At 34.1% G+C, this 12,698-nt stretch overlaps 2 long non-coding RNA genes across 2 annotated transcripts in view; one reads left to right on the plus strand and one right to left on the minus strand.

Annotated features, from left to right (window-relative positions):
- Positions 1-12,698, minus strand: part of LOC126747711 (uncharacterized) — a 52,183-nt gene that overhangs the window by 24,587 nt on the left and 14,898 nt on the right. The gene's annotated exons all lie outside the window — the stretch shown is intronic.
- Positions 396-1,995, plus strand: LOC126747712 (uncharacterized). Its single transcript, XR_007664346.1, has 3 exons — positions 396-579; positions 1,141-1,257; positions 1,845-1,995. It is a non-coding gene; the product is annotated as an uncharacterized LOC126747712 (long non-coding RNA).

Here is a 12,698-nt window from a genome sequence, read left to right on the forward strand (position 1 = left end):
CCAGTTTTTCCAAATTTTTATAGATACATTTCTCGTTCTAAATTAAAAACCCTCTCCTTAGAGCCAATTTTCATGAAAATCTGTGCAAAATTGAGAAAGTCACGGCCCTTTGTATCTCATTCATCCATAAAAAATCATTCAAATCCGCCTTTTTTCGCGGCCATTTAATCTCCTGACGTCACCTTCGTCCCACGTGACCACGACCGGTTCGAATATCAAATCCGATCCGCTCCAGAATTAGCTCCCTCTCTCTCGCTCCCGCTTGTATCATGCCCCGAAACAAGTTCTCGGTGCGCATACTCCGCCATTTTTAAATCAACGTGTTCGATCCTGATTGGTCGCGAGACAGCGGACACGATCGCGCATATGATGATGATGTAATCCGTTCCTTCTTTCCGTTAGCTGTGTCGTCACTGGTTGTTAAAAATGGCGGAGGGCTCCCGGAAAAACGTCCGGGAAATCGGGAAAAGTGGGCATTAATTATGGAGAGTGCTTGTAAAGTGTTCTCTAGACCCTGCGCTTCATTTTGATGTAACTTTCATGGGTGTGCCCCCGTTTTTTCTATGGGAAAACTGTGAGGTAAGATCATGGGTCTTTGTTCCCTTTGTCTCAAAGTGGTTTTTTCGCGATAACTGTTCGAAGTTTCGATTTACGTGAAAAACAGTATTTGCATCGTCTTCTATGCATCGAGGGCTTCGTTTTGGTGTATATATCGTGGGGGTGCATAAGTTTTTCTAGCGGGAAATCGTGTGAAAAGATTTTCCCGTTGTAGGGTCGTTTCGATGGCGTCACCGATCGCCATCGGAACGGCACAATGGCCGCCATCGTTTTCGGGCCTTATGGGAAATCGATATTGTTATCGATATTTATTGAAACGTTTTAAATGGGGCGGATTTACGTTTTTTTGATGGTGTTTATTGAGTTTAAATGATTTTTTTAAATTTTTTTTATTGATTTTTCATGAAAATTTAATTAAATTCTTTGGATTTTTATTTATTTTTTTTTTAATTATATTGTCTCATGTCCTTGTTACAAGTGTCTTATAATGAAACGGTCCAATGAAATCTCAATTTTTCATGAAAATATTCATATTTAAGTGTTTCCTCCTTAATTCTTTCATGACTTGTCCCTCTTTTCCAGACATAACCTCGCAAATGGCCCCTCTGGGTTAGTAGTTATCGAGTCCAGAGGAGGTCGAACAGAACAGGGACAGGAGAGGACTCGAGCAAATACCTCCCGGAGGTAAAAAAAGTAAAAGTAAGCAACATTAATTTCTTGTATTATGCAATTTGTGCTTAATAATTTAAAAAATTGCTAATGCTGCCTTGCAACTTGATATCTTTGCAATTTTTATTTTAAATTTGGCAATATTTACAAAAAAAATACAGGGTTGCATTAAGGTTTTTTTTTAAAATTGACAATGCTTAAGTAATAAATGCAAGAAATAATTTTTGTAGAATTTAGCAACATTTTTATAAGGTTCTCGCTTCAATTATTTTTTGTTTCATTATAAAATATTGAATGAACTTATTGTACATATTTGCGTACATTTTTAACGTTTTTGCTTGTTATCATGTATATCTTTCTTTAAAAGATATACAGGGTGCCCTTAAACTGCTTTCCCTTGCATATCTTCTCGCTTTGACCTCGGTAGTGCTTATATTTGTGCTTTTTGTGTAGTGATTGTGCATTTATGTGTATAATATTTGTTTAATATAAATGATGTTGTAAAACAATTGGTGTAATGCCAATTGTTTTCTTTGAATGTAATTTGCTATTCTGGACCAGAGGTTCCTTGGATTCATTTAAAGGATCCACCCGTACAGACTTTGTTTTGTTTCAAGAGTCACCAGAGGGCACTTCTCGACAACAGGGCAGCAGTTTGCAGATGACTGGACCACAGACTTTATTTACTATTTGATTTATTTATATTGTATTTATTTATATATATGTATTGTACCATTGACAATAAGAACATGCTTTAAATTTGAAAAATTGAGTTTTCTTTCCCTAATCATATTGTTGGTTAGGGTTCAATAAAGTCTGTTGTATGTGTTTTATTTTTTTTACCCTCTTCAAGATTTACTACTCCGTAAAGGAGCCTCAAGGTTTGTACATTTGTTTATTGTTTTTAATAAAGTTTGTATTGTTTATTGTTAAAGGGGGAACATGGTGGGAATTAAAACGTGTACAATATAATAGCCATGGTGCTGTTTTAAATTTTTTGGGGAGAAGTGTTTCGTGATTTATCCAAGACAGTTGATTGTGTCGATCATCGAGTACTTACTTATCGGTTAAATTGATCATTTCGTTTGTAAATTTGCTTATAACTCTTTTGATAACTAAGCGTATCGATATTAAAATTAATCATAAATGATTGTGTATGGATGCCCTAAAAGGATTTTGCAAAATCGTATCTGCTCTAAAGGTTTTCAAAATATTCTGTTAATGTTTGCCTGGAAACATCAGCACGAGCCCTTTTAATTAGCTGTAAGCCTTTGAGTTATTACATTGTTATGTCTTTTTAACAGCGAAAATACCCAATCGGTACCGGGTAAATTGTCCTTAAATTTTGCCACTGAACGACCTTGGGTATCTAGAAGGTTTTTTGCCATATGCCTTAAATCTGTTAAATTAAGAGGAAACCCCCATTCGCCACAAATAGCAACACATTTAAGAATTGATTGCTCTTCATTGGAGCTAAAAACGGTTTGCCCGCCGTTACTTTTAACATGACGCCCATGGTATCTATTATACTTGTTGTACAGAGTTGAACTTTTGGTATGTTATAGTCCAGGGTTGAAACTAATTATCCCCTTACTACACTTTTTTTCGTAAATGTACAGGGTGTCCCAGAAAATTCAGTCAAAGTTTGTCAAATATCAGAAAGTTGACCAAAAACTGGTTTTCAAAAATTGCGGAATTTCTTATTTAGACTTGTTGTACAAGGTTGAACTTTTGGTATGTTGTAGTCAAGGGTTGAATCTAATTATCCCCTTACTACACTTTTTTTCGTAAATGTACAGGGTGTCCCAGAAAATTCAGTCAAAGTTTGTCAAATATCAGAAAGTTGACCAAAAACTGGTTTTCAAAAATTGCGGAATTTCTTATTTAGACTTGTTGTACAAGGTTGAACTTTTGGTATGTTGTAGTCAAGGGTTGAATCTAATTATCCCCTTACTACACTTTTTTTCGTAAATGTACAGGGTGTCCCAGAAAATTCAGTCAAAGTTTGTCAAATATCAGAAAGTTGACCAAAAACTGGTTTTCAAAAATTGCGAAATTTCTTATTTAGACTTGTTGTACAGGGTTGAACTTTTGGTATGTTATAGTCCAGGGTTGAAACTAATTATCCCCTTACTACACTTTTTTTCGTAAATGTACAGAGTGTCCCAGAAAATTCAGTCAAAGTTTATCAAATATCAGAAAGTTGACCAAAAACTGGTTTTCAAAAATTGCGAAATTTCTTATTTAGACTTGTTGTACAGGGTTGAACTTTTGGTATGTTATAGTCAAGGGTTGAAACTAATTATCCCCTTACTACACTTTTTTTCGTAAATGTACAGGGTGTCTCAGGAAATTGAGTCAAAGCTTATCAACTATCAGAAAGTTGACCCAAAACTGGTTTTCAAAAATTGCGAAATTTCTTATTTAGACTTGTTGTACAGGGTTGAACTTTTGGTATGTTATAGTCCAGGGTTGAATCTAATTATCCCCTTACTACACTTTTTTCCGTAAATGTACAGGGTGTCTCAGGAAATTGAGTCAAAGTTTATCAAATACCAGAAAGTTGACCCGAAACTGGTTTCCAAAAATTGCGAAATTTCTTGTTTAGACTTGTTGTACAGGGTTGAACTTTTGGTATGTTATAGTTAAGGGTTGAAACTAATTATCCCCTTACTACACTTTTTTTCGTAAATGTACAGGGTGTCTCAGAAAGTTGACCCAAAACTGGTTTCCAAAAATTGCGAAATTTCTTATTTAGACTTGATGTACAGGGTTGAACTTTTGGTATGTTGTAGTCAAGGGTTTAAACTAAATATATCACGCACATATCCACAATTTGCATGTATTTTTAAATATCAGTCAAACTTTGGAAGGTTATATTTTTGTCTAAATATTACTTACATGTTTGAGAGCCGCAAACTCCAAAAAAAAAACGTTTAACTGACATAAAACATGGCCATGGATCACTAGCTACACCATTCCTGAATACGATTTTTTTTTTACCGAACGGAAAAAATCGGCACTTAATATGCGCGGGAAATTTAAATGTAAAATATTTTGATAATGGTGATCAAAGTCGCCCCGCGAAATCAAATTCACCCCCATTTCACGGTACTGTTCTTTATCAAATCCGGTTCAAAGAGTTACAATATACAGGATCTTTGTCTGATTCAGGATAACTTGAGTCAAGGTTCAGTTAGAAACATTATTATTCTTGCTGTTTTCCCTATTATGGACTGCCTAAAGATTGTGATTGCATTAGAGCTCAATTTTTTGTGAAGAACTTAAGATTTTATCAATCAGGCTGAGCTGTTTAATGTGAGGTTCAAGTGTGACATCCAGGGTTTCCATGATGTTTAATCAAGAGTCCTCTTTGCAAAATAGAGAAAACTGTTGAAAAGTTCCCTTGGTATTGATTTAAAGATCATATTCTAAATCTAACCTCTGGATGTATTGCACTAGTATAACGAATGTAGGTTTAATTTAGTATCCGAGGTTCTAATAACCTCTACTCATGTTATAAACTGCATTATTACATTACTGCTTTATTTATAACACTGCAATTTCAAGAGATGTTGCTATCTCCCTTTATTGTAGGTACAAAGTATTCAGGATTCTTGAGATCAAGGTCTGTTCCCTGTAAATTAGAAGTTCTTCAATGTGTCGAGGCTGTTCTAAAATCAAGGAAATCTGATGAATAGAACAGAAGTTATTCCACTTTGTACCCATTGAGGGTCTCTTAGTGCTGTACTTTGACATAATTATGAATAAAGTGAGTTCTGCTTAACCAATTTGGGTCATTTATGTCTTTAAAGCTGCAGAACGTTCTTCTCAATCTTTCAAGACCAAAATCAAGCAAATCTGTTGTATAGAACAGAAGTTATTGCAGTTTATAGCAATTGAGGTTCTCTTGGTGATGTACTTTAACATAATTATGAATAAAGTCAGTTCTACTCAACCAATTTGGATCATTTATGTCTTCAAAGTTGCAGAATGTTCTTCTCAAGCTTTCAAGACCAAATTCAAGTAAATCTGATGAATAGAACAAGAGTTATTGCACTTTGTACCAAGAGACAGTTCTCTCAGGTAGACATTTAACAAATCTATTGATATAGTCAGTTTTGCTGAACCGATTTTAATGATTCAAGCCTTCAAAGTTGCAGAATACTCCTCTGAAGTTTTCAAAACCAAAATCAAGTAATTCTGATGAATAGAACAGAAGTTATTCCACTTTGTACCCATTGAGGGTCTCTTAGTGCTGTACTTTGACATAATTATGAATAAAGTGAGTTCTGCTTAACCAATTTGGGTCATTTATGTCTTCAAAGCTGCAGAAGGTTCTTCTCAATCTTTCAAGACCAAAATCAGGCAAATCTGATGAATAGAACAAAAGTTATTGCAGTTTATAGCAATTGAGGTTCTCTTGGTGATGTACTTTAACATATTTATGAATAAAGTCAGTTCTACTCAACTAATTTGGATCATTTATGTCTTCAAAGTTGCAGAACATTCTTTTGAAGCTTTTAAGGGCAAAATCAAGCAAATCTGATAAATAGAACCAGAGTTATTGCACTTTGTACCAAGAGTCAGTTCTCTCAGGAAGACCTTAACAAATCTATGGATATAGTCAGTTTTTCTGAACCGATTTTAATGATTCATGTATTTAAAGTTGCAGAATACTATTCTGAAGCTTTCAAAACCAAAATCAAGGAAATTTGATGAATAGAACAGGAGTTATTAAAGTTTGTACCAATTGAGGGTCTCTTAGGGGTAACCTTTAACATATTTTTGAATAAAGTCAGTTCTACCCATCCAATTTGGATCATTTATGTCTCTAAAGTTGCAGAATGTTCTTCTCAAGCTTTCAAGACCAAAATGAAGTAAATCTGATGAATAAAACAAAAATTATTCCACTTTGTACCAAGACAGGCTTCTGTTGGTGATAGACTTTCATAAATTGATGAATAATGTCACTACTTCTCAACCAATTTGAATCATTTATTTCTTTAAAGTTGCAGAACGTTCTTCTTAATCTTTCAAGACAAAAATCATGCAAATCTGATGAATAGAACAGATGTTATTGCAATTTGTACCAATTGAGGGTCTCTTGGTGGTTCACTTTCACATATTTTTGAATAAAGTCAGTTGTACTCATCCAATTTGGGTCATTTATGTCTCTAAAGTTGCAGAACATTCTTCTCAATGTTTCAAGACCAAAATCAAGCAAATCTCTTGTATAGAACAGAAGTTATTCCATTTTGTACCAAGAGTGGGTTTCCTCAATAGACTTTTAAGAAATTTGTACTTATATAAAAGAATACTGTTTTTTTGTAATGTGGTCACTATCCTATCAGGTGTATTTTCAATATATTGAAAGGGTACAATGGAAGTTTACTAAAGTGACTCTAGAATGGGTTTAGTTAGAGAGAATTTTACTTATCCATACTCAAGCTAAATCATGTAAATTTGATGAATAGAATAGAAGTTATTCTAGTTTGTACAAAGAGAATGTTGTCTTAATGGTGGACTTTAGTAAATTTATGAATTAAGGTAGTATGTATGTATGTAAGTAATGTATGAATTAAAAGTCTTTCGTACTTTTATTCATTATGGCATGACGACGTTTCGTCTCGACTTTGAGACTTCTTCAGGTGGCTAGGATACAAACCAAGCAACAGTTATTGAATTTCAAAACATTTAACAAACAGAAAGTTGACCATAGAAATATAAAACGTTCAGATCTTTGTGTTTGTTGTTAAATGTTTTGAAATTCAATACCTGTTGCTTGGTTTGTATCCTAGCCACCTGAAGAGGTCTCAAAGCCGAGACGAAACGTCGTCATGTCATAATAAATAAAATTAGAAAGAGATATTGAGGCTGTTAAAAGCCTTTTATTTATAACAAAACCCTCAAAGTGAAGGTTCCCCAGTCACTCCAACTTCAAATCAAGAGGTTCTAGTTGAACAACAACAACACAAATTGAACAGTGGGCATTTTTGATGATTTTAATAAAGCCTTTGACAAACTTAACCAATCAATTTCGATGATTCATCTACTGTCAAACCTTGGCATCACTGACCCCTTGTTATCTGGGATTAAATAATGATATTAAAACAATTGTGTGAGCACCATGTTAAGAACTGGGGTGGTGGTTGCTTGTTTCGATGCTTTTTAAGGCTTCTTCAGGAGTTCCACATGACATGTTAATAAATGTTGCTTCATATGATTTAGTAAAGAGCGAAGTTGGTAGTCTGTAGTATACTCAATTAATAATGCTACTTGGTATTAAAGGATCTTGATGTCTACTTGAATCCTAAGTTTCATTATTCTCATCACTCTGATCCTATTACATCTAAGGCAAATAGAATGTTAGACCTCGTAAAGAGATCATTTATATAGACTTTCTGGTCAGATCTAACCGTGAATTTGCTATCAATAGAATTTGTCAAGTATATGAGATTTATCCTTTGAAGGTCAGGTGCATTTCTTTCTATTGATCAGACCATGTCATGTCTATATCTGAACAAATTCTGGTCATAAATGAATGATTGGGTATATTTATGGATATAGTCGGTTCTATTGATTTGATTTCAATGGTTTATGTCTTAAAAGTTGCAGAACATTCTTCTTAATCTTTCAAAACCAAAATCAAGGAAATCTGATGAATAGAACAGAAGTTATTGAGGTTTGTACCAATTGAGGGTCTCTTGGTAGTGTACTTTAACATATTAATGGATAAAGTCAGTTATACTCAACCAATTTGGATCATTTATGTCTTGAAAGTTGCAGAACGTTCTTCTCAAACTTTCAAGACCAAAATCAAGCAAATCTGTTGTATAGAACAAGAGTTATTGCACTTTGTACCAAGAGACAGTTCTTTCAGGTAGACATTTAACAAATCTATTGATATAGTCAGTTTTTCTGAACCGATTTTAATGATTCATGTATTTAAAGTTGCAGAATCCTATTCTGAAGCTTTCAAAACCAAAATCAAGGAAATTTGATGAATAGAACAGAAGTCATTGCATTTTGTACCAATTGAGGGTTTCTTAGGGGTGAGCTTTAACATATTTATGAATAAAGTTAGTTCTACTCAACCAATTTGGATCATTTATGTCTTCAAAGTTGCAGAACGTTCTTCTCAAGCTCTCAAGACCAAAATCAAGCAAATCTGATAAATAGAACCAGAGTTATTGCACTTTGTACCCAAAGACAGTTCTCTCAGGTAGACTTTAACAAATCTATTGATATAGTCAGTTTTGCTGAACCGATTTTAACGATTCATGTCTTCAAAGTTGCAGAATACTCCTCTGAAGCTTTCAAAACCAAAATCAAGGAAATTTGATGAATAGAATAGGTTATTCCACTTTGTACCTATTGAGGGTCTCTTGGTGGTGTACTTTAACATATTTATGAATAAAATCAGTTCTACTCAACCAATTTGGATCGTTTATGTCTTCAAAGTTGCAGAACGTTCTTCTCAATCTTTCAAGACAAAAATCAAGCAAATCTGATGAAAAGAATCAGAGTTATTACACTTTGCACCAAGAGACAGTTCTCTCAAATAGACATTTAACAAATCCATTGATATGTTTTGTAATGTGGTCACCATTCTATCAGGTGCATTTTCAATATATTGAAAGTACCCTTGGAATGGAAGTTTATTAGAATAGCGGCCTCTAGAATGGGTTTAAGTAGAGATAGTTTTACTTATCCATACTCGAGCTAAACACATTGAAACATAGAAGGGATATTTGCTGGACATGTGTTTTCTACATGGTGTGCTCAATTCTCGTATAGATTGTCCTAAGATTCTGGGGCAACATTACCTTTAATGTTGGCCAATTCAACAAATTAGAGGCATAATGATTCCCTTACAAGGATTCTTCAAAAGGCAAATAACCCAAATTTAGAAAATAAGTGTGGCTTTTTTGATTCATCCTCTTGTGATGTTTTGCATACTGTTTGATGTTTGACCTCTTCGTTTAATATAGGTATTTTAAATGTGCTTGTATGTATATTTACAATTTGAGTCTAGATACGAGGTAGCTACTTTTGATAACTTTGTATTCTAAATTGATTGATTTACGTCTCAAAAGCTGTAGAACGTTCTTCACAAACTTTCAAGACCAAAATCAAGCAAATCTGATGAATAAAACCAGAGTTATTGCACTTTGTACCAAGAGACACTTCTCTAAGCTAGACCTTAACAAATCTATTGATATAGTCAGTTTTTCTGAACCGATTTTAATGATTCATGTCTTTAGAGTTGCAGAATACTCCTCTGAACCTTTCAAAACCAAAATCAAGGAAATCTGATGAATAGAGCAGAAGTTATTGCAGTTTGTACCAATTGAGGGTCTCTTAGGGGTGGACTTTAACATATTTTTGAATAAAGTTAGTTCTACTCAACCAATTTGGATCATTTATGTCTTGAAAGTTGCAGAACGTTCTTCTCAATCTTTCAAGACCAAAATCAGGCAAATCTGATGAATAGAACCAGAGTTATTGCACTTTATACCCAAAGACAGTTCTCTCAGGTAGACATTTAACAAATCCATTGATATAGTCAGTTTTTGTGAACCGATTTTAATGATTCAAGTCTTCAAAGTTTCAGAACACTCCTCTGAAGCTTTCAAAACCAAAATCAAGGAAATCTGATGAATAGAAAAGAAGTTATTGCAGTTTGTACCAATTGAGGGTCTCTTGGTGGTGGACTTTAACATATTTATGAATAAAGTCAGTTCTACTCAACCAATTTGGATCGTTTATGTCTTCAAAGTTGCAGAACGTTCTTCTCAATCTTTCAAGACAAAAATCAAGCAAATCTGATGAACAGAACAAGAGTTATTGCACTTTATACCAAGAGACAGTTCTCTCAGGTAGACATTTAACAAATTCATTGATATAGTCAGTTTTTGTGAACCGATTTTAATGATTCAAGTCTTCAAAGTTTCAGAACACTCCTCTGAAGCTTTCAAAACCAAAATCAAGCAAATCTGATGAATAGAACAAAAGTTATTGCAGTTTGTACCAATTGAGGGTCTCTTAGGGGTGGACTTTAACATATTTTTAAATAAAGTCGGTTGTACTCAACCAATTTGGATCATTTATGTCTCTAAAGTTGCACAATGTTCTTCTCAATCTTTCAAGACCAAAATCAGGCAAATCTGATGAATAGAACAAAATTTATTGCAGTTTATAGCAATTGGGGGTCTCTTGGTGGTGGACTTTAACATATTTATGAATAAAGTCAGTTCTACTCAACCAATTTGGATCATTTATGTCTTCAAAGTTGCAGAACGTTCTTCGCAATCTTTCAAGACCAAAATGAAGCAAATCTGATAAATAGAACAAAAGTTATTGCATTTTGTACCAATTGAGGGTCTCTTGGTGGTGGACTTTAACATATTTTTGAATAAAGTTAGTTCAACTCAACTAATTTTGATCATTTATGTCTTTAAAGTTGCAGAACGTTCTTCTTAACCTTTGAAGACCAAAATCAAGCAAATCTGATGAAAAGAACCAGAGTTATTGCACTTTGTACCAAGAGTCAGTTCTCTCAGGTAGACCTTAACAAATCTATGGATATAGTCAGTTTTTCTGAACCGATTTTAATGATTCAAGTCTTCAAAGTTGCAGAATACTCCTCTGAACCTTTCAAAACCAAAATCAAGCAAATCTGATGAATAGAACAATATTTATTGCAGTTTATAGTAATTGAGGGTCTCTTGGTGGTGGACTTTAACATATTTATGAATAAAGTCGGTTCTACTCAACCAATTTCGATCATTTATGTCTTAGAAGTTGCAGAACGTTCTTCTGAATCTTTCAAGACCAAAATGAAGCAAATCTGATGAATAGAACAAAAATTATTCCAGTTTCTACCAAGAGTGTGAGTTTTCTCGGTGAACTTTAACAAATTTGTATATAAAAGCAGTTCTGCTGAACCAATTTGATTGATTTATGTCTCAAAAGTTGCAGAACGTTCCTCTAAAGCTATCAATACCAAAATCAAGCAAATCTGATAAAAAGAAGCAAAGTTATCCCAGATTGTATCAAAACTGGTCCTCGACTAAGTGATTTTCATAAGTTCCCCCATAAAGTCAGTTTTCCTCAACCATTTTCAATCAGTGATACCTTCAAAGCTATAGAACGTTCTTCCAAAGCTTCCAATACCAAAATCATGAAAATTGGATAATCAGAAGTCAAGTTATTTCATTTTGAGTGTTGGGGCCTGGTGGTGTCTCGGAAACTTGGACCTCTCAACTTTATTTTCAAAAATTCGGCTATTTCTTGCATAAAGTACCATACATATCCTTAAAAGGGATTAAACCACCTTTAATTTTTTTTTTACAAATAAATACAGCAACTTTGGCTTTTGTTGCTGTATTTATTTGTAATGGTCCTATTATTGTAAACACAAACATAACCAAATTTTTACAGAAACAAATTTTGGGTTGGTAGTACTGCGCAAAATATCTCTCTCTCGCTCTCTTTTTTGTGACAGGCTCCGAAACAAGAGCCGAAGGCGCATGCCCGGCGTCAAAAGTTGGGGGAATTTGCGCACCGGCTGCCGAAATCGGGGGGAGCTCCTGGAAAATCGTCCAGGAACTCGGGAAAAGTGGGAATTAATTGTGAAAAGTGCTTGAAAAGTGTTCTCTAAAGCGCGAGCTTCGTTTTGATGTAATTTTCATGGGTGTGCACCAGTTTTTTCGACCGTAAATCCTGAGGTAAGATAATCGTTCCTTTGTTCTTTGTTCGAAACTGGTTTTTTGGCAAATAGAAGCGAAATTCTTGGGTTGCATATAAGAAAGTGCTTGAATCGTGTTCTGTGAACCGAGGGCTTCATTTTGGTATATAATTCACTTGGGGGGGGCATAAGTTTTTTTGGGGAAATTCGTGTGGAAATATTCACGGGTCGTTGACCTCGTCAATGGCCACGTCATCGTTTAGGCCTTATGGGAAATCGATATGATTGATTTTTTATTGCAATGGGGCGTTTTAAGTGTTTTTGCTGTTTTTTTTTCACATATTCAAGTTATTGCCATTGTTTTTTTTTCTTCAATTATTTTTCTCTCCTTTTATGCAGACATAACCGCAAATTTCATTGCAACTATGGTGTGTGGTCCCTCTCGGAGTTATCCAGAGGAAAATGTAAGGTTAGAGGTAGGCAACATTAATAATAAATTGTTAATCTGCGGATTTGCGCTTGTTAATGTAAAATATGCCATACTGTGTGGAAATTAAGAAAATTATTAAATATCTTTGAATTACGATTAATGCAGGGGCGCAATAAGGGTTTTTTCTTTAAATTGACAATATTTAAATAATAAAAAAAAAAATTATTTATGCTAATAGAAAAACTATTTGGTAAATATTTGTTCAAGTTTGGGTGAAATTTGGCAACATTTTCATTAGGTTTTGCTTTAATTATATTAATTAAAAAACAACCTTTATATATTTGCGTA

This window comes from Anthonomus grandis, chromosome 19 (assembly GCF_022605725.1).
Source record: "Anthonomus grandis grandis chromosome 19, icAntGran1.3, whole genome shotgun sequence".
NCBI classification, from domain to species: Eukaryota; Metazoa; Arthropoda; class Insecta; order Coleoptera; family Curculionidae; genus Anthonomus; species Anthonomus grandis.